The sequence below is a fragment of the Lathyrus oleraceus genome, chromosome 1, assembly GCF_024323335.1.
Source record: "Lathyrus oleraceus cultivar Zhongwan6 chromosome 1, CAAS_Psat_ZW6_1.0, whole genome shotgun sequence".
Lineage (NCBI taxonomy): Eukaryota > Viridiplantae > Streptophyta > Magnoliopsida > Fabales > Fabaceae > Lathyrus > Lathyrus oleraceus.
The window spans coordinates 411762462-411783970 of NC_066579.1; the positions used below are offsets into that span (position 1 = coordinate 411762462).

Here is a 21509-nt window from a genome sequence, read left to right on the forward strand (position 1 = left end):
TCATCAATCCTCGGCAATGGATACCGATTCTTGATAGTCACCTTATTCAACTGCCGATAATCGACACACAACCTCATCGTACCTTCTTTCTTCTTCACTAACAATACTGGTGCACCCCAAGGAGAAACACTTGGACGCACAAACTTCTTCTCAAGCAATTCCTCAAGTTGCTTCTTCAATTCAACTAATTCAGTTGCCGACATTCTATAAGGAGACATCGACACTGGACTCGTACCTGGTACTAAGTCAATGGCAAATTCGACTTCACGTTCTGGAGGTAAATCACTTACATCCTCCGGAAACACATCCTGAAATTCACAGACAACAGGCAAATCTACACTCACTACTTTCTTATCCGCTTGCAGAGACGCAAATAAAGCGAATATCTGAGCTTCATCTTTCACAAATTCCCCCACCTGCCTAGCAGATAGAAATCTTGCCTCATCATTCTCACTAACTTCAGAAAACCGCACCGTCTTACTATAGCAGTTGATAAACACGCCATAGAATTCTAGCCAATTCATTCCCAGAATAATATCAATTTGGTGCAAGGGTAAGCACACCAAATCAACCACGAACTCTCTCTCAAAGATCGTCAAATGACAACCTCGACAGACAACAGAAGTCTCCACAGAACCATTAGCAGGAGTATCTATCACCATACTTCCGCCTAGGGACGACATAATCACACCAATCCTAGTCGCACACTCATACGAAGTAAACGAATGGGTAGCACCAGTGTCAACAATAGCAAGCAATTCAACATTATTAATCAAGCAAGTACCTTTAATCAGATTATCTTCTTTAGGAGCTTCAGTCCCACTCAGAGCAAACACCCTACCAGTAGTATGAGCTGCAGTAGCCGCCTTCTTCGGTTTCGAGCACTGCAAACTGATATGGCCTTTCTCGCCACAATTAAAACATGTCGGACCAGCATCCTTACATTCAGTAACTCTATGACCAGCCTGACCGCATCGGAAACATCTCAGCACTCTCTTGGTACAGCTATCAGCACGGTGGCCTGGCTCGCCACACTTGAAACATTTACCAGCTATGGAAGATCCTCCCCCACTTGGCTTCTTCTCATCTACCACTTTCTGCTTACCTTTACCATTCGGAGATGCATAAGGACTACCACGATCCTTATTCTTCTTCTCACTAAGACTCTTGTAATGAGCAGTCCTAGCCTTGCTATCTTCATCAAATATCCTGCACTTATTAACCAGTGTAGGAAACCTACGAATCTCCTGGTAACCAATGCCTTGTTTGATCTCGGGACGCAACCCGTTCTCAAACTTGACACACTTGGATTCCTCGGCATCAGCATTATTATAATGAGGACAATACTGCACCAGCTCCTCAAACTTCGAAGCGTAATCAGCGACAGACATGTTACCCTGTTTCAGTTCTAGAAATTCCATCTCCTTCTTACATCGCACATCAGCAGGAAAATATTTCTCCAGAAAGGCCGTCTTGAACCTTTCCCAAGTCATCTCAGCACCTGGTACTTCAATTCTCTGGCGAGTGTTATCCCACCAGTTTTCAGCCTCTTCAGATAACATATGCGTACCAAACTGCACCTTCTGTGCTTCAGTACACGTCATCACCCGGAAAATCTTCTCAACTTCCCTCAGCCAAATCTGAGCACCATCTGGGTCATAACGCCCTTTGAATGTAGGAGGGTTATTCTTCAGAAACCTTCCCAAATTCCTAAACTCGTCGACCGGTGGATTCTGCTGCGCTTGCATAGCCTGCGCTATAGCAGCCAAAGCCTCAGCAATCGCACAGTCATTTTCTCCAGCCATACTCTACACAACACAACCACAACCGTTAAATATCGACAGTGTCATTTACACTAGTCGACCAACAGGGAAAACATCACATTATGACTCGACTGGACTGACCATGCTCTGATACCACTAATTTAACACCCTTCTACCCAAACGACACATTTATATATATTATCAGAGTACAACATGTAGAAGAGTTTACATTTCATACAACATATCATTTCTCGCATCACAACATAAAACATATTATTTATTTGATTTAAGACTTCGCAGCGGACAACAACATAAATATTATAATAATGTGTCAACATGATCTCAACAAAACATCCCAACAATTATTCATCATAAACAACGTAAATAAAATTAATTTGGCTATCGAATCCCATAATCCCCAGTGTCACATGACCAGAGCATTTGACTCGACTCTGTAGAATAATTCTACACTTATTCTTCGAACCTCAACAAAAGCTACTCCTCTTTATCTGCACATTGCTCATCATAGATGAACATAAACACATGCAGAAGGGGTGAGAATTACATTATTAAATAATAATATAACGACAGAAATATAAACATAAATATATATTTCACATATGCCAACACAACTCATCATCATCATCAAAATCAACAAACTCATAAACATCAACAAAACAACACATCAATGCAATGCACAAACCCATGCATGACTCAACACGACTCGGTATACCCATTTTGTGACCACTACAGGATCACCACTCCCAGATTCACCACCATAGAATCCGAGTTCCCCGCAAGGAACCAAGCCTCTCAACAAGCCCGGAGTCAACAACATCATTGGAACTCAGTCCGTTCATCACTAGGCATCGGCCTTTCATGAATGCATGCACATCAAACATGCATCATAATCAACATAGCAACAACAACATCATATAGTCATGTTATCATCATCATTAATAGCATGACATACAACTCAACACAACAACAACAACAATTATAACTAAACACGTAACTCCAACATCTCATCATCATAAACACTTCATACACGATCATACAATCGCCATTAATTGTTTATAATACAACTACAGCGACTTACTAAGAGTCTCGCAACTCAACGTACTCCAAACCCACCAACATTAGCTTCTGCATTTCTCCAGTTCGCGCCGCCAACATAGGGACGCGCCGCGAACCCCCCAATACAACACAGTGCGCGCCGCGAAGCAGGGTTCGCGTCGCGAACAACGAATTACAGAACTCCTTCTGAATCCTGCCCAGTTCGCGCCGCGAACTGGGCTTCGCGCCGCGAATCGCGCGCAACCAGAACCCTCTGCTGCAGAATTCAGCGCAGCTTCGCTTCTCTACTCGCCATAACCCGTACCCCACAGCTAGCAAACCAAAATCGACATTTAACAGACACATATACGCAACATACTTCGATTACGATGCATATAACACAACAAAACTCACAAATCAGAGGATTTTCCATCAAAACCCCAACTTTCCCAATCTCCCTAAAATCCCCAAAATTCATCAACAATTCAACAGATGTCATACAATTGCTCGCATATCATTGTTTAATAAGGTTCAGACCCCTTACCTCTTTGGATTGAAGGAAGCTCCGAGCAATCTTTGGCCTTTTCCTCTTCCTTCTCTTTCTCTTCAGCGTTTCCCTTTTTCCACTTTCACGATGCTTCTGCTCTTTCACGTGAAACTCCTCTGTTCCAAAATGAGACTATTTCTCTTATTTCCAACTTATATATTTTTCCCAATAATTATTATTCCAAATAATAATAATAATAATCCCATAATATTTCCAATTAATTAATTAAATTAATAAATATTATATTAATTCAAATTAAATAATTAGCCTTATTTTATCGGGGTGTTACATTCACAACATCCCAACTTCTGCATAAATCTTCTTTACTAGTAGTTAACATGTTTTTTAGTCTCCAGTAAGTAGAAATAACCTTAAAAAACATAAATAGAAAAGGATGTCATTATTTCATGATTAGTAATGTAATGTATTTAAAGTCACATAGATGTACCTATTTGTTGTCGTGCTCCCTAAATAAGTGACTCTATTAGTCCATGCAATAACAAACCTTTTCTTATAGGGTGTCAACCATGTTTCGTGCACATACCAGACAAATAAAGGAATATCAACACATACAACCTCAAAATGCTTCAGGTGTTCCACAAACTCATATTCCCTATTTGAATACATGTTGTTGTTCCATAGATCGATAACATGATGTTGGGTATGTGATTCAACATACTACTTACACTTCATACTAACTTTTTTTTTTAAATATGGAACAAGCAAGACATATGAGTTGAGTTTGGGAACACAACTTCCATGGCATTCATCAACGCTTTTTCCCGACCCGTCACCAAAACCTTCGGTAGCAACTTCTCAAAAGCAAATAACTCTTTCAGCTTCTTTAGTGCCCATGTGAAGTTTTCCTCCCTTTCATTCTCCATATAGGAAAATCCAACCGAAAATGTCAACTTCGTGGATGTAACACCAACAATCTCAAGTAGTGGTAGTCGATACCTGTTTGTTTTATATGTACAGTAAATAATCAACAGCTTCCAACCCAGAATCAAATAAATGAAAGTTTATATTATTGTAGAATGCAATCCATGTTTATTTTGTATGTACAATAAAAAATAAACACCAAATTAAACATGTTCAATAATTTCACTGAATCGGGATGTGTTCAAAAGATATCAGCAACAACATTTGAATCGTCATTGTTTCTAGTCCAATACATATATTTATCTTCATGAATAAGATTCAAGAGATGTTGCATTCTAGTCAATGGACCTCTCTTGCTCGTCTTGTATGTATATCTTGCCTTGTACACTTGGGTAACGCTCGTGGGGCTTTCTGGATCTCTATCTTACAAAGCAACAATTATGTATCTAGGGGCCAAAATGTATTTTATCGTGTCATTCACAAACTGTCTTTCATCATCATTTTTTAAACGGCCTAATATATCATAGTCATCTAAGTCCTTAGCTAGTTTATAATTGTGAAACCCACATCTAACCATAACCTTTCAACCGCTACCACTTGGCATTGATATTAGGATAAATGGATATTTAACTTTCATACTATAAATGTCATCAGAAGAATTATTCTTTTTGTAGTTTCCTCCTCTCTCACAATCCATAATTAATTTATCTCTCATCCCTCTGATTCCATCTACAGTATAAAAATGAATAGTAACAACAATAACACCATGTTGTTTACCAATGGACTCTGTTCATGCTAACACTTTAGATATGGAGGGAAATATCTGTCATTTACAACAAATTTAAAGTAAATTATCAATGTCAGATTTACTGAAAGTCTATTAAGTTTTGAACAAGTTAAAAAGAAAATATGTAAGTAAAACATGCAACGTCAATGGTAAAAAACTATATAAAATTTGTTGGGGAACAATCAGGATTTGGACCTCACAATTGAAGCATTATGAACTACCATAATTTTTACAACAGTCGAAAAATACGGTGCACCGAAACTTTTGAAATATCTAGAATTTTTGGATCTATACCAGATTTTCTAAATATTTGGAAGAAAATATAGTAACTAATCGATTTTTCAAAAATCCGGTATAAATGGACCGACTTTTTTAAAAAAATGCGGTCAAAATGTAACTAATTTCTAAAAAATACCAATTTTTTTAAAAATATCCAATAAAAATGAAAAAAAAAACATATTTTTCAAAAAAATCGATAAAAACTCATATTGGCTTTTAAAATATCCGGTAAAATTGCATAACTTCCGCCTTTTCCAAATTTTTTCGTATCAGATTTTTCTGCATAACTATCGAATTTTTCTCTTTTTATCAGTTTTCCAAAGTGAAATATTTTGACCCAATGTAAATTTTTGAAGGGTAAATAATGGGAAAGGTATTTTTTTCCATTATAAAAATATGTGGGAGTGTCACGTCAAACTATAGCAAGATAATATCTCCTATATTTTTTGGTTTTCCACTTGGCCCGTTATTTACATTATGAGCTTGAGCTTCATAATACAATATTCATGGGTTAAATTTTTTTGGATTCGTGTCTCTTCATCCACTCTAGTGTAGATTTGTAAGAAGTTTTTACTTGCCAGTTGCACCTTACACCCTACAATTATTAAATATTATAATTTTAATATATAATTTATATTTTTAAAATTTAATAGTTTTGTAGTTATTCTACAAACATGTAAATGTCAAAAAATGGTGTCCTGGGTCGGCAAAAGGCTCAAAAGAGCTTTGACTCATATTCATTCAATCGATTCCACCTAAGCCTTATGAGATTATTGATATTGAGATGCAATATCCTATGGAATGAGTAGTATGGCAAAGGCACCAAAGGTATTTGCAACTGAGAATGAATATGAGGAGTAGCCATCGGTGGGAACATCTGAGCAGAGTGCACCAAGCCATGATTGACTATCTGATTAAAAGTATGACCATACTGAACTCCAAATGAGACATAAGGTGCCCTAGTATAGGCGTAATGAGGTGCAGCAACAATAGAAGATAATGCTCTGGGATAGGCCAAAGGCATTCTAGGGTGATATCCTTGATTCTGATACTGCACAGCAGGCTGGACCGCAGAAAGAGGAACTTGCACATGAATCGGAGGACCCTTGTAATTTAAACCCTTTCTCAATAGGCGCCTTAGTAGTCACATGCGTGAAACACAACAACTTATGATTACTGATCTCTTGAACTCTAGCCTTAAAAGGATCACAATTCTAATAGAATACCCTACATGTTTGACATGATATCTGTAACACCCCGATAAAAATAAGATAATTATTTAATCTAAGTTAATATTATATTTATTAATTTAATTAAATAATTGGAATTTTTGGATTATTATTATTATTATTGGAATAATAATTATTGGAAAATATATAAGTTGGAAATAAGGAAAAAGAGTTCTAGTTTGGTAAAAAGAGTTTTCACGTGAAAACAGAGAAGCGGCTCAAAAAGAGGAAAAGGGCAAAGAGGCAGAGCAAGAGGAAGAAGGTTGGAGAAGAGAAGAGCTTGAGGCTAAAGGATTGCCGGATTAACTCAGGTAAGGGGGGTTTATCGTCGTTTAATGGGTATTATGGGTTAACATGTAATGGGTAGTGATAAGCCGTTGATTTGACCCTAATTGGATTATGAATGTTGAAAAATTGTGATGAATAGATGATGTGAAAACTGTAATTGAATCTGTATTTGTGTGTGTTGTAAATTCCCGAACGTATAGCTTTTTACGGAATCGGAATCGGAGGTCCGGAAGTCCTCCAACGGCGGAAAATGCGGAGAATTCTGCATTCTGCTTCGTGTTAGCGCAGGAACGGCTTTCTGTCTTGCGTTAACCGGTTAACCCAGGGTGTTAACCGGTTAACACTGTTATGAACTGTGAAAATATTGCTGTTTTGCTTGCGTTAACCGGTTAACCCAGGGCGTTAACCGGTTAACACTGTTGTGGTTTCTGAGAAATTATTGTTCTGTCTGCGTTAACCGGTTAACCCAGGGCGTTAACCGGTTAACACTGTTAAGTTTTGCCAGGAAGCGTGTTTTGGTCTGCGTTAACCGGTTAACCCAGGGCGTTAACCGGTTAACACTGTTGAAAAGTGGGAAAATTGGTATTTTAAATGTTGTGTATATATTTGATGGTTGGCCTATATCGGTATGTGATATAGTAGGGATTATTTCCCGTTGTTTTGAGTAGTATAGGTATTAGTAGAGTGTGCTAATACTGTGATTGATTAATTGGCATGACATGATATGATTATGTGATAAATATGCTGATGATGTGTGAAAATATGCATAATGTTGTGAATGTATATATTATGCATGTGTTGGTGAATGGACTGTTTTATGGCTTAGAGTGTGAGCATATGTCCATTGTGGATTGTTGTTGATGATGTTGCATTGCTAGGTGAATTAGCATGCATATTGTGGCCTTTATGGTGGTAGCTAATTCCCATGGTGAGGAATTAGTGAGTAAATCTTTGTAGATTGTTGTTGATGTTTGCATGCTAGGTGATTAGCGTGCATAGCATAGCCCTTGGGGTGGTAGCTAATTCCCATGGTGAGGAATTAGTGAGTGAGTCACTAGGTCTCAAATGAGTGGGACTAGTGGGCTTGGTAGCCGTATCTGGATTTGATCGGTGAGGTGAACTATATGTTCACGAATAGTCGGTACCGCATGCATGGAGTCTCATTGCATAATGTATGTATGACGTATAATATGAATGGATGTATTCCAATATTATACGTGTGTTTGTGTTGGCATTGGGTATGAGTATGAATTGTGTTGGTATTGAGTATGCCATTTGAGTTGATGTGCCGTTACTGAATGTGTGTTATGATTAGGGTGATGAAATGTGTTAAATTACTTAACATTGCATGATATTTTATAATGCTTATTATATCGATTGAGGAACTCACCCTTACAACTATTTTTCAGGTAACGAGCAGTGATTGAGTAGAAGCTAGTGCTTGGAGTCTAGTGTAGTCTCCTTAGTGGGTCATGCTCTGATAGATGTAACATCGGGACGGGATGTTTTACCTTGTTGAATAATTTTACATGTAATGTGTTACATGTTTTGCATGATTGAATTGATTTCTATCCGCTGCGTATTGTGCAAATGCTTTATGTTTTGAATTAATAAAAGAGCATGACAGTTATTATGGTGAATGGTGTGAAATGATTGTGTGACACCCTTAATTGCATAATTACTCTGATTGATGTATTGCTATTTTAATTAAATATTTGGGGTATTTTAGAAGGGTGTTACATTAGTGGTATCAGAGCATAGTCGGTCGAGTCGAGTCGTAATTATTCTGTTTCCCCTGTACGGGATAGGTGTTGTGTAACCCTATCAGTACTTATTGTTTTAGCTTGATTGGGTTTTCAGATTAGAGATGGCTGGAAGAGGTAGAGATGATGCTGCGATTGCTGAGGCTCTGGGTATGCTAGCTGGAGTACTTGGAGGGAATCCGAATGTTGCGGGAATGGGAGTTGCTCGTCAACTGAGTGAGTTCCAGAAGAACAATCCTCCAATGTTCAAGGGAGCATACGATCCAGATGGTGCTCAGAAGTGGTTGAAGGAAATCGAGAGGATCTTCCGAGTGACTGAGTGTGCCGATAACCAGAAGGTCAGGTTCGGTACGCATATGCTGTCAGAAGAAGCAGATGATTGGTGGGTTGCTACCCGCACTGAGTTGGAATCTGCTGGGAATGCTGAGATCACTTGGGCTGTGTTCAGAGAGAGATTCCTGAGGAAGTACTTTCCAGAGGATGTCAGAGGAAAGAAAGAGATAGAGTTCTTGGAATTGAAGCAGGGCACCCGGTCTGTTACTGAGTATGCTGCTAAGTTCACAGAGCTGTCGAAGTATTACACTCCCTATGATGAGGCTACTGGGGAATTCTCGAAATGTGTGAAGTTTGAGAACGGGTTACGTCCCGAGATCAAGCAGGCTATTGGATATCAGCGGATTAGAGTGTTTTCTGATTTGGTTGACTGTTGCAGGATTTTTGAACAGGATACCAAAGCCAGAGCGGAGAGCTATCAGCAGAGGGTTGATAGGAAAGGCAAGAATCAGAATGATCGTGGGAAACCGTATGCAGCTGGCAAAGGTCTCCAGCGACAGAGTGGGATGAAGAGGCCTGGTGGGGGAGACTCCAGTGCCCCTACTAAGTGTTTCAGATGTGGTCAGGCTGGACATCGTATCCATGAGTGTACCAGTGCTGAGAGGAAGTGTTTTAAGTGTGGCAAAGGTGGTCACTTGGCTGCAGAGTGCCGGTTGAAGACTGTGACTTGTTTCAACTGTGGAGAGTTGGGTCATATCAGTCCACAGTGTCCTAAGCCGAAGAGAGAGAACCAGTCGGGAGGCAAGGTCTTTGCTTTATCGGGTTCTGAGACTTTTGCAGATGATCGTTTGATCCGAGGTACGTGTTATATTAATGGCTTTCCTCTTGTAGCTATTATTGACACCGGTGCTACTCATTCCTTTATATCTTTGGATTGTGCTGTGAAACTTAAGTTAGAGATATCTGAGATGCATGGAAGTATGGTGATTGATACTCCTGCGAAGGGTTCAGTGACTACTACTTCAGTTTGTTTAAATTGTCCTTTGAGTATTTTTGGTAGAGACTTTGGAATAGACCTAGTGTGTCTTCCACTAGTGCAGATTGATGTTATTCTGGGTATGAACTGGTTGGTGTTTAACCGAGTCTATATCAATTGTTTTGATAAGACTGTGATTTTTCCTGAGATTGAGGAAGGAAAGAGTTTGTTTCTATCAGCAAGGCAGGTGAATGAGGCAGTAGCAGATGGGGCAGAGTTGTTTATGCTGTTAGCGACTTTGGAGGCTAAAGATAAACTGGTGATTCGCGATCTAGCTGTGGTGTGTGATTTTCCTGATGTGTTTCCGGAAGAAGTGAATGAATTACCGCCAGAGCGTGAAGTTGAGTTCTCGATTGATTTGGTACCTGGTACTAGGCCGATATCAATGGCTCCGTACCGTATGTCTGCTGTTGAGTTAGCTGAATTGAAGAGTCAACTGGAAGATCTGTTGGATAAGAAATTTATTCGTCCGAGTGTGTCACCGTGGGGTGCACCAGTGTTATTGGTTAAGAAGAAAGAAGGTACTATGAGGTTGTGTGTGGACTACAGGCAACTGAATAAAGTGACGATCAAGAATCGGTATCCTTTGCCGAGGATTGATGATTTGATGGATCAGTTGGTTGGTGCGAGTGTGTTCAGCAAAATAGATTTGAGATCGGGGTATCATCAGATACGTGTGAAAACTGAGGATATTCAGAAGACGGCTTTCAGAACAAGGTATGGACATTATGAGTATTCTGTGATGCCTTTTGGTGTGACTAATGCGCCTGGAGTATTTATGGAGTATATGAATAGGATTTTCCATCCGTACCTAGACAAGTTTGTTGTGGTGTTTATTGACGATATTTTGATGTATTCGAAATCTGAAGAAGAGCATGCTGAACATTTGAGAGTGGTTTTGGGAGTTCTGCGGGAAAAGAAGTTATTTGCTAAACTGTCAAAGTGTGAATTTTGGTTAGAAGAGGTTAGTTTTCTTGGTCATGTAATTTCAAGAGATGGTGTTGCTGTTGATCCTTCTAAGATAGAAGCGGTATCTGAGTGGGAAGCTCCGAAGTCAGTCTCTGAGATAAGGAGTTTTCTTGGACTTGCAGGATATTATAGGAAGTTCATTGAGGGATTTTCTAAGTTGGCGTTACCGTTGACGATGTTGACCAGAAAGGGGCAAGCATTTGTTTGGGACTCAAAATGTGAAGAAGGTTTCCAAGAGTTAAAGAGAAGGTTGACTACTGCTCCTATTCTGATATTACCGAGTTTGTCGAAATCATTTGAGGTTTACTATGATGCTTCATTGTTGGGTTTGGGTGGTGTGTTGATGCAGAATAAGCAGGTTATAGCTTATGCTTCGAGACAGCTGAGGGTTCATGAGAGGAACTATCCGACACACGATTTAGAGTTGGCAGCCGTGGTATTTGTTCTGAAGTTATGGAGACATTACTTGTACGGGTCAAGATTTGAGGTTTTCAGTGACCATAAAAGTTTAAAGTATTTGTTTGATCATAAAGAGCTGAATATGAGACAGAGGAGATGGTTAGAGTTTCTGAAGGATTATGACTTTGGTTTGAATTACCATCCGGGTAAAGCAAACGTAGTGGCTGATGCATTGAGTCGGAAATCATTGCATATGTCTATGTTAATGGTTAAAGAATTGGATTTAATTGAACAGTTTAGAGACTTGAGTTTGGTGTGTGAGAGTACTCACAATAGTGTTAAATTGGGAATGTTGAAGTTAACAAGTGGTATTCTGGATGAGATTAGAGAGAGTCAGAAATCCGATGTGCTTTTGGTGGACAAGTTGACTCTAGTGAATCAAGGTCAAGGTGGTGAATTCAGAGTTGATGAGAATGGTGTTTTGAAATTTGGTAATCGGGTGTGTATTCCGGATGTTACCGAGCTTAAGAAGAGTATTCTTGAGGAAGGACATCGTAGTGGCCTGAGTATTCATCCTGGGGCTACGAAGATGTATCATGATTTGAAAAAGTTATTTTGGTGGCCGGGAATGAAAAGAGAAATTGCGAGTTTTGTTTATTCTTGTTTGACTTGTCAGAAGTCAAAGATTGAGCATCAGAAGTCGTCTGGGCTAATGCAACCGTTGGCTATTCCAGAGTGGAAGTGGGATAGTATCAGTATGGATTTTGTTTCTGGTTTACCGAGAACGATTAAGAATTTTGAAGCTATTTGGGTGATTGTTGACAGATTGACAAAATCGGCTCATTTTATTCCGATCAGAATGGACTATCCATTGGAGAGATTAGCTGAATTGTATATTGAGAAAATTGTAAGTTTGCATGGTATTCCGTCGAGTATTGTTTCGGACAGAGATCCTAGATTTACATCGAAGTTCTGGGAAGGTTTGCAGAAGGCTTTGGGAACTAAGCTGAGATTGAGTTCTGCATATCATCCGCAGACTGATGGTCAGACTGAGAGGACGATTCAGTCATTGGAGGATCTTTTGAGGGCTTGTGTTTTGGAAAAAGGAGGTGCTTGGGATTGTTATTTACCTTTGATTGAGTTTACCTACAACAATAGTTTTCATTCGAGCATTGGTATGGCACCGTTTGAAGCTTTGTATGGTAGGAGATGTCGGACGCCTTTATGTTGGTATGAGTCCGGTGAGAGTGCTGTGGTTGGACCGGAGATTGTTCAACAGACTACGGAAAAGATTAAGATGATTCAGGAGAAGATGAGAATTGCTCAGAGTCGTCAGAAGAGTTATCACGACAAGAGGAGGAAGTCACTTGAGTTTCAAGAGGGAGATCATGTGTTTCTTCGTGTTACTCCGATAACTGGTGTTGGTCGAGCTTTGAAGTCGAAGAAGTTGACACCTCGATTTATTGGTCCTTATCAGATTTTGGAGAGGATAGGGGAAGTAGCCTATCGTATCGCTTTACCGCCGTCACTTGCGAATTTGCATGAGGTTTTTCATGTGTCTCAGTTGAGGAAGTACATTCCTGATCCGTCGCATGTTGTCCAAATAGATGATGTACAGGTGAGAGATAACCTGACTGTTGAAGCATCACCTATGAGGATCGAGGATCGAGAGTTGAAGCAGTTGCGGGGTAAAGAGATTGCTTTGGTAAAGGTAGCTTAGGGAGGACCAGCAGGTGGCAATGTGACTTGGGAACTTGAGAGTCAGATGAAGGAGTCTTATTCGGAGTTATTCGCTTGAGGTATGTTTTCGAGGACGAAAACTCTTTTAGTGGGGGAGAGTTGTAACACCCCGATAAAAATAAGATAATTATTTAATCTAAGTTAATATTATATTTATTAATTTAATTAAATAATTGGAATTTTTGGATTATTATTATTATTATTATTATTATTATTGGAATAATAATTATTGGAAAATATATAAGTTGGAAATAAGGAAAAAGAGTTCTAGTTTGGTAAAAAGAGTTTTCACGTGAAAACAGAGAAGCGGCTCAAAAAGAGGAAAAGGGCAAAGAGGCAGAGCAAGAGGAAGAAGGTTGGAGAAGAGAAGAGCTTGAGGCTAAAGGATTGCCGGATTAACTCAGGTAAGGGGGTTTATCGTCGTTTAATGGGTATTATGGGTTAACATGTAATGGGTAGTGATAAGCCGTTGATTTGACCCTAATTGGATTATGAATGTTGAAAAATTGTGATGAATAGATGATGTGAAAACTGTAATTGAATCTGTATTTGTGTGAGTTGTAAATTCCCGAACGTATAGCTTTTTACGGAATCGGAATCGGAGGTCCGGAAGTCCTCCAACGGCGGAAAATGCGGAGAATTCTGCATTCTGCTTCGTGTTAGCGCAGGAACAGCTTTCTGTCTTGCGTTAACCGGTTAACCCAGGGTGTTAACCGGTTAACACTGTTATGAACTGTGAAAATATTGCTGTTTTGCTTGCGTTAACCGGTTAACACTGTTGTGGTTTCTGAGAAATTATTGTTCTGTCTGCGTTAACCGGTTAACCCAGGGCGTTAACCGGTTAACACTGTTAAGTTTTGCCAGGAAGCGTGTTTTGGTCTGCGTTAACCGGTTAACCCAGGGCGTTAACCGGTTAACACTGTTGAAAAGTGGGAAAATTGGTATTTTAAATGTTGTGTATATATTTGATGGTTGGCCTATATCGGTATGTGATATAGTAGGGATTATTTCCCGTTGTTTTGAGTAGTATAGGTATTAGTAGAGTGTGCTAATACTGTGATTGATTAATTGGCATGACATGATATGATTATGTGATAAATATGCTGATGATGTGTGAAAATATGCATAATGTTGTGAATGTATATATTATGCATGTGTTGGTGAATGGACTGTTTTATGGCTTAGAGTGTGAGCATATGTCCATTGTGGATTGTTGTTGATGATGTTGCATTGCTAGGTGAATTAGCATGCATATTGTGGCCTTTATGGTGGTAGCTAATTCCCATGGTGAGGAATTAGTGAGTAAATCTTTGTAGATTGTTGTTGATGTTTGCATGCTAGGTGATTAGCGTGCATAGCATAGCCCTTGGGGTGGTAGCTAATTCCCATGGTGAGGAATTAGTGAGTGAGTCACTAGGTCTCAAATGAGTGGGACTAGTGGGCTTGGTAGCCGTATCTGGATTTGATCGGTGAGGTGAACTATATGTTCACGAATAGTCGGTACCGCATGCATGGAGTCTCATTGCATAATGTATGTATGACGTATAATATGAATGGATGTATTCCAATATTATACGTGTGTTTGTGTTGGCATTGGGTATGAGTATGAATTGTGTTGGTATTGAGTATGCCATTTGAGTTGATGTGCCGTTACTGAATGTGTGTTATGATTAGGGTGATGAAATGTGTTAAATTACTTAACATTGCATGATATTTTATAATGCTTATTATATCGATTGAGGAACTCACCCTTACAACTATTTTTCAGGTAACGAGCAGTGATTGAGTAGAAGCTAGTGCTTGGAGTCTAGTGTAGTCTCCTTAGTGGGTCATGCTCTGATAGATGTAACATCGGGACGGGATGTTTTACCTTGTTGAATAATTTTACATGTAATGTGTTACATGTTTTGCATGATTGAATTGATTTCTATCCGCTGCGTATTGTGCAAATGCTTTATGTTTTGAATTAATAAAAGAGCATGACAGTTATTATGGTGAATGGTGTGAAATGATTGTGTGACACCCTTAATTGCATAATTACTCTGATTGATGTATTGCTATTTTAATTAAATATTTGGGGTATTTTAGAAGGGTGTTACAATATCCACATGTGGCATTAGGATTATGCTTGGGATGATAAGGAACTCTAGTAGGTTGGATCTATTTAGGCACAATGGCCCAGCGTTAACTAGTATAGGTAACAGATGTGCATAAGTCATATGAATTGGATAATTATAAGGACGTCTCCCTTCCTGGTCGTTGTTCTTCTTGCTAGTTTGATTCTGCTTTAATTTCTGGCTGCTTTGAACAGACCCCTAATGTGGAAGTAGACGATGTTCTTAAGGAGGAAGTGGTAGTATGCTTGCAGCCACCTTCTGCGTGTCACCTTTCTTCAGACCATCTTCAGATCGTTAATCAATTACAACCTAATTTGGGAAGTCCATTGTCATGCTATCCAAGAATATCCCCAAGACCATGTTAGCTCTGTCAATGCTCTTTCCCTTTTCCATGACTCTCTGATGATCGGTGTCGGCGAATCATTGTCTTTCTGACGGAGGAATGGATAAGGTGAGTTTTTTGGTTGACATGCATGAAATGCAAATGAATGGATGCATATGTTATGGATGAAATGCAAAAAATTATGCAACGTCCATTGATTCAAAGCATGATGGCATAATAACTCAGATTCAGAAGTCCGACATATATACAACAATGCAAAAATGGTATGGAACAACACATCATGAACTGGATAATCTGCATACACTGCCCGATGTAGGATCAAAGGTTCGACGTATCCATGAGAACAAAGGTATGTAAAGTCGATGGTTTCCTGCAGAAAAACTCACATCCCTCTAACATATAAGTTCTAGTCTTCAAACGGTAGTTCCTAGAAGGTCTCCCAGAGTCATCAACTCGAAATGAAAATAGCCTGCCGTAGCGAATTCTCGCAAGACAAAAGTACTTTCAAGTGAATGTAGTCTGGGTGTGACTCTTGTGACAACCCAACGCGCGAAACACAGGTGTACATGACTATTCACGAGTTTATCATGTGTGTATACTAAGATCGGGTGTAAATCTTCTCTCATGTAGCATAACCCCAACCCAACAGAGAGTATAACAATAATATTCAGAATATAAAGCATATGAATATAATTATAAAGTGGATAAAATGCAAAGATAAACACCCTAAGAAAGCTAAGAGAGCAATCAAAACTAGGCTCAACTACTTTTAACGACTAGGGAATATCCTAAGTAGTAGAATGTCCCTAGCAGAGTCGCCAGCTGAAGCTAGCGGAAATACACCCGAACGCATCGCACGCTCGAACATACAATAAAGTCGCCATCAAAATTTATTTATTCTTGAAGGAAAGGGAAAAAAAGATAAAACCCGGGGGAAGAGATAACTGGGTAAGGAAGTCGTTTATGCAAGGGGAATGTATTAGCACCCCTAACATCATGGTACTCCATGGGAACTGTTTTGGTTATTCTTGCTCGAATAGGTGTTATATCTTAAGGTTTACTCGCAAAAGAATAAGGGGAAAGGAAAAGAATAGATAAAGTGCTCGATGAGGATTGACCCATTATGCCTACGTATCCTTATAGTGCAATAAGGAATTCAGAGCTTTGTAGTTCATATAACTAATTATGGGAGGTGAAGAAGAGTGATAAAGGTATGGTCTGAACCAAATGTAAGGGTTATATTGGAATGCATAGTGGTAAATGGTATTTGTAACCCAAGAGTAAATATGGCATAACTAAGATGTGGAGGGACAAAGGCATACCCACTGTATTGTCATGATTGAAAAGAATGAATTAAGTGTTTGATTCCAAAGCAAACATCTCTTGGTGCAAAGGTGGACAAATATCCTAAAATGGTGTATATGAAATTCCAAAGAAAAGGGTATTTGGTTTCAAAGAAGGCAGTATGTCACTAAGGTGAGTGGTTATAATTGAAGGTAGATCATGGATCATGAGAGGTATGAATGGTGCCCTAAGGCAGAAGGATTAATTAGGATTGTGATTGCCAAGGATTCGCATCCTCATGCCTATATATTCTTATCATGTAATGAGAAAGTTAGAGCATTCGTAGTTCATGGGACCACGAAAACAAATGATGAAACAAATAAGTGTTTGTCTAAGCAACTAGGACTAATAAGACAAACAACTTCAATGGTATGATTGTATTGATGAATAATGTAACTTGTACCAAAAGAACATGGTGGCTTAGGGTACCATAAAGGAAAAATGACTTTAAACCCAAAGAGTAAAGAGGTACAGACTAAGATGTGGAGGAAACTAGGCATATCCAATGTATTGTCATAACCACGAAACAAAGAGAATTAAGTGTTTGATTCCAAAGTAAACATCTCTTGGTTTGTAAGATGGACACATGTCCTAAAAGGGTAAGTATGGGACCCAAAGGAGAATACTGATTGGTACAAAGAATAGTATATCACTATGGGGAACAAACGATTTGAAACCAAAGAAGAATGGTATATTGGATCCATGAAGGAATAAACTCTGAACCAAAGAGTAACGAGGTACAAACTACTATATGGAGGGACAGAGACATACCCACAATATTGTCATAACCAGAAAAACAAATAGAATTAAGTGTTTGATATCAAAGGAAACACCTCTTGGTTCAAAGGAAGGCAATGGTTATGGAATCTAAAGTGATAAAGGATTTGGTTCCAAAAAGGATGGTATTGATTGATGAAGAATAACAAAGAGGTAGAAATGGATAAGGTAGCTCGCGGAGAATCTGAATCCTCGTGCCTACGTATTCTCACTGTGCAATGAGAAAGTCAAAGCTTTCGTAGTTCAGCCTACTAGGGCTGACAACAAGAGACTGGGCTAAGAGATATGATATGATAATGGAAGATGAAAAAGACTTGGCAGTCATTAGATATGAACCACACTAAAGTCTATGAGTAAAGGTGAATACGATGAGCAACTGGGTCATTCGTCCTGTACCGAAAATATTTAAAATGAGTTAATAAAATTCTCCACTCTCATTCATTCTTTACTACTTAAGGCTCGTGACATGTGATTCTCATTATAACTTTTAAGTTGTTGGAGAAGAATCTTTGATGTTCCTTGTGATGATGAAGACCTTATTAATCATTCGATTCTAATTGCAATAAAGTCTATGAACAAAGGTGAATACCTTGAGCAACTGAGTCATTCGTCTCGTACCTAAGGATATCCTAGACAAGGATAGGAATTCTCCACTCTCATCATTCTTTGTTACTTAAGGCTCGTGGCATATAACTTGAATCCTGATTGATAAGTTGTTGACGGAGACCTCTGATTGTTGCATTGTTACTTTGAAGAGAGACTTGACAATCATGTGATTTAAATTATGCTAAAGTCTATGAATAGGGTGAATACAATGAGCAACTGGGTCATTCGTCCCATACCTAAAGATATTCAGAATGAGTTAATGGAATTCTCCACTCTCATCCATTCCCTATTTCTTAAGGCTCATGTCACACAATTGTAATATTTGTTGACAAGCTCTTGAAGAAACACCTTTGACATGCCTTATATTATCCACTGCCAGATTTGCCTAGGGTGCATTTCATGAAGGTCTGGACTTAAGGCCTCAAAATACACAGCTTTACAAAAATAGTCTTATCAAGTGATTTAGGGACTTTTGATCACTTAAATAGACAGTTGGGTTATACATGAATCAAATGATTTAGTTAATCAAAATTTCTTTTGATCAACTTAAATCAAAGAGATTGAATTAATGGTCAATTAAGTACAACCTAATCTAAAGATTAAATGATTCACCTAATCTAAGGGGTCATGCAAAAGTTAGGATCAAGTTAATCATCAATCGTCAAATATCACATGAAAATAATTAGTAAAAAAATGATCCATTAATCTAAATCAAACCCTAATCTAAGGGAACATGAAATTCTATGATTAAACCCTAAGGTTAATAAAGTCAATTTACACAGATGATCAATATGGATTAATTTCTAAATCAAAAATCTAATTACAAATTTAGTCAAAACCTAATTAAATCTTAATTAATTCCTAATATCTAATTACATGACTATTAAACTAAACTAATAAAATCAAGCATCAATTCCATAAATTAATTTCATGCTAAAAATTGTAAAAACAGAAATTAAATCTCATTAAAACAATTAAAGAAACAATTAAAATCTAAAAAAAGAAATTAAAAGAAATAGTAGGAACATGGGGTGCAGGCCCATGTAGGGGTGTTAACAAGAATTCTACGAGCATGGGCCTACTGAGTCAAAGCCCATCCAATTCACAAAGCAAAAAGCAAAAAAAAAGGTGTGTTGGAATGAGAATCAGTGTGTGTAGCATAATTCTTTTGGGCTTTAGGCCCAACTGGAACCGGGTTGTAATGGAAGCCAATAGATAAATTCCAGTGCCATAAACCGAGTCCACTACTTAAATGAGCAACAAGTGAACGTGCCTCTGCAACTATTTCGTATCTCCGGCGTCGCATCTACGTTTCAAGCTCCGAATCCACACGCAGCGAACCATACGACGGATAACGATCATCAAATCACGTTTCAAATTCTCCATCACCAACTCAATTTAAGACTGTGACCACACATACGTGAAAACAGAAAAAATGGCATTGAAAATGGATTGAAGAACTCACCGGATCGAAATCCCGATGTAGTGGCTCGACGGAAATAACGTCGACAAATAGAGCTCAGATCTTTCTTCCTCTTCTTCGCGTAAGTGCTTTCTTCTTCCTCTTTCCCTCCGTTGTAGATCATGGTGTGATGTTGGCTCTTCCTCTGTGTTGTGATTGTTGTATGCGTGTGCATGTGTTTGTTTGTGATGAGTGATCGATTGAGGGGGAAGTGGGAGTGAATTTGAAGTGTGTGATTGATAGTAAAAAATGAGAGAGATCGAGAAATTCAGAGTGAACGTTTCTGTGAGAAACTGGATTTTAGAATGAGAAAATGAAAGCCTCCTAGAAACTGCAGTGAAGTATGGTTAAATACCAACTTGATTTAACAGAGTGCAAACTCTATTAGATCCCAGAATCTGTAATCAGTTATTCGTTAAATAAAACTGTTAGAGTTAGCTTCGATCCTCTGCATTGTTCTGTTAGACTACAGTGGACCTCAGTTTGTGTTGCTAAATGAATTACATGATTCGGTTAGTTGTTTGGTGGTTTGTAATTTTGATGTGATGATGCTTAGCTCATGATTTGAAATGTTTGGCATTGATTCTGCAGGTTCTGTAAAGGCATATGGAGTCAAGGCAAGATGGTGGTAAGATTGAAGCATAGTGAGGCTGGACTCTAAAGGGAATATATCTTAGGGAAAGGTTTTGACTTTGGTCAACGTGTAGGTTTAAAGGAATATTGTGTAATTTTCTTGATGATTGTATATGAATGTAATAGACTTGAAACATGTAATGAGAGGGTCTCTTTTGAAAAATGTTTGAAATTGAATTGGTATTAAAAGTTAGAATTGAATTGTTAATTCAAAGTTAATGGATTTGAATGCTTAGTTTAAAATGGAATTTAAATGTTAGTAAAAGTTTGAAATGGATTTATCTTTAAAAGGTTTTGAAATGTTAATTGCATGGTTTTGACAAGTTTAGAAATGTTAATTAAAATCGAATGTGAAAGTATTCAACATGGAAAGTATAAACGGATATGGACATTATAAATTGAATTAAATAAAATGTGAAAAGTTGAATGGAATTAGTCATATGTGATTTGAAAAGAATAGTTTGTAATTGAATGGTTGTAATTGAATGGTTTAATGGAAAGTAGGATGAAATGAAGAATAACACAAGTTTAGGTCGAAAAGTTAGTAACAAAATGGAATGACATGGCTTGTTAAACCATGACTTGGACAAAACCAAATGAGCATGGGCTTGAAGTTATCTCATGGGTGAAGGTTGACTTTGGTCAACTTGTTGACCAAAAGGATTAGGAACTAAGGTTTTCTTGTGTAAAATAGACCTGTGTAAAGCAAGGTATTGAATGAATAATAACCTGAAACAATAATATATGTTCAAAGCCATATGGATAAGTCTGATCATAGATGGACCCACAATGATGTCTTATAAGGGATTGAATCATAATGGATCAAATGACAAATCAAGGATCGAAAGACCAATGCATTGATGTAAGCATGAATCAAAGACCTATGAATCTTGAAAGCACCATGTGAATGGATATCTGAACAAACCTTGAACCAAATGAAATCCCAAGCAAATGGACATGTAAGCCAAAAGCCTCTCCCCAATGGATTAGGGTTATCAATAAGCACAAGGTGACAAGTCAAACCACAAGGCACCTTGGGATCATACCTTCCTTGATTAGGATTTTATGCACAAGCAAAGGCTAAAAGCAAACCTTAATGATGAAACCCCTAAATTAGGGTTTCAAGCTTAAAGCAAGATCAATAGATGAATCACCCATGATGAACATCCACAATTATGGTTTTCATGATCAAAAGATCCTTCTAGGGCAAGAGCCA

At 38.3% G+C, this 21509-nt stretch overlaps 1 long non-coding RNA gene across 1 annotated transcript; it reads left to right on the top strand.

Annotated features, from left to right (window-relative positions):
* Positions 1-19384: 19384 nt before the first annotated feature.
* LOC127076697 (uncharacterized) lies at positions 19385-20501 on the top strand. Its single transcript, XR_007786856.1, has 2 exons — positions 19385-19742; positions 20252-20501. It is a non-coding gene; the product is annotated as an uncharacterized LOC127076697 (long non-coding RNA).
* The last annotated feature ends 1008 nt before the right edge of the window (positions 20502-21509 follow it).